Raw genomic sequence first — 2,060 nt, 5'->3', positions numbered from 1 at the left:
GCGCAGCAGTAGGGTGCTTGCCTTGCAAGCATCAAACCTCAGTTTGATGCCCAGCGTCCCATATGGTCCCCCAAGCCAGGAGCGATTTCTGAGCGCACAGCCAGGAGTAATCCCTGAGCATCACCAGGTGTGGCCCCCCAAAAAAATCTTCAACTGAGTAAGTGCCTTATTTTTTTAATAAAAATCTGAAAGAATAACCGAAATAAATTTGTTACAACTAGTATGAATTTGCTGTTTCTTTTATTTTCTGACACAAACATGAAAAATGAAAAGGTCTAAGAGTGTGAATTAAAGATAGATGAAGCTATCACCCCTACTTTCTCTGATATGCAGTGTTAAAGAAAGCCCTGAGGTAATGTCTCAGGAAGCAAACACTTAGCCAGGTTTTGGGGCTCAGGAGCCAACTCAGGGTTGGAGCAGATGCTCTGCATACGGGATCTCCAGGTTTGATTCCCAGAACCACGTGGGTCCCTGAAGCATTTCCAAAGCCACACCCTCTGAGCACTGAGCCAGTAGTATTCCCATATGACACCAAATGTGAAACTCTTGTCCAAAAAACGAAAAATGTTAAGAAAGTAAGAGTAAGAATTACCTGTGTGACAATTTTGACTGGTTATTTTTATCAGACTTGTTCTCTAATTCAAAATATTTAAAGTAACTTTTCCCTTTATTTTACTCTTTAAAAATTGTACTTTCTTTTTAAGAGTCTATACATGATCCAGATTCCATTACATTTTGCCCATTTGAAATGTACGATTATATGGTTTTTAATATAATCTAGAGTTGTGCCACTACTCCATTTGGAACATGCATCATTGGAAGGAGATGCCCCGTGATCCAGCAAGCCTACTTCTGGGTCTGTCCCTCAAAGGATGAAAAGCAGAATTTCCAACAGGTATTTCTACATGCATGTTTTATATCAGTACCTGATGTCATCAATAGATGAATGTAAAGACACAATTTAATGTATACAAAATGGAATATTATTGAGCCTTGAAAAGGTAGGACCAGAGCAGAAGGACAGTAGGTAGGGGCGCTTTGCCAGCTGACCCAATTCCAATCCCCAGTAGCCCATATGGTCCCCTGAGCCCACACTAGGTTTGTGGTATGAGGGTGGAGCCAGGGATAAGTCCTGAGCACTGTCGGTGTGTCCCCAAAACAAAAATAAAAATGTGTCAAAGAAGACAAAATGATCTTTGAGGCCACTTTCTGTGAAAGTCTTAGGTCAAATTTATGCAGGCAAAGTATAATGTTGTTGGTCAGGTTTAGGCAGAGAGAAAGTGGAAATCCTTTAATGGTCAGAGTTTAGCTTCCCCAGTTGAGACATTCCTAGAGCTCTGATTTATAGCAGCATATTAGCACAGCTGAACTTTGGACTAAAAAATGGATACAGGGGCTGGAGAGAGAAGACAGCAGAGAGGGCCTTTGCCTTGCTTGCAGCTGACACAGGTTCAATCTTCGGCATCTCCTATGATCCCATAAAAACTACCAGTAGTGATTCCTGATCACAGAGCCAGGAATAAGCCGTGAACACCATCAGGTGTTACCCAGAAAGCAAAAAATTAAATTTAAATTGTTACAATGTGTTTTTACAATTAAAACAATTTTTTAACATGGAATGCTTCACGAATTTGCATGTCATCCTTGCGCAGGGGCCATGCTAATTTTCTCTGTATCATTCCAATTTTAGTATATGTGCTGCTGAAGTGAGCATGCAATTAAAACTTTAAAAAAATTAAACTTTATAATCATTAGCAGTAGTTTCTATTTCCTTGTATCCCCAAACCCTCAATATAGCCCTAAACAGTTGCCTACTTTCTCGATAGATAGATAGATAGATAGATAGATAGATAGATAGATAGATAGATAGATAGATATAGATATAGATATAGATATAGATATAGATATTTGCTATTCTGTGTAGGGAGCTTCTTAGAACATGCAGAACACTTAGTTAAAAGAGCTTCTTAGAACAGGCAGAATACTTAATTAAAATGAAGGACCTTGTGTCTGGGCCAGCGAGGTGGCGCTAGAGGTAAGGTGTCTGCCTTACAAGTGCT

General features: G+C 39.7%; 1 non-coding gene across 1 annotated transcript; it reads right to left on the bottom strand.

Annotated features, from left to right (window-relative positions):
* Positions 1-1,607: 1,607 nt before the first annotated feature.
* On the bottom strand, positions 1,608-1,714 carry LOC126017037 (U6 spliceosomal RNA). Its single transcript, XR_007498713.1, has one exon. It is a non-coding gene; the product is annotated as a U6 spliceosomal RNA (small nuclear RNA).
* Between the last annotated feature and the right edge of the window lie 346 nt (positions 1,715-2,060).

Source organism: Suncus etruscus, chromosome 8, assembly GCF_024139225.1.
Source record: "Suncus etruscus isolate mSunEtr1 chromosome 8, mSunEtr1.pri.cur, whole genome shotgun sequence".
Taxonomy (NCBI): Eukaryota; Metazoa; Chordata; class Mammalia; order Eulipotyphla; family Soricidae; genus Suncus; species Suncus etruscus.
The sequence above is the reverse complement of the archived record's forward strand: the minus strand, read 5'-3'. Positions and strand labels throughout refer to the sequence as shown.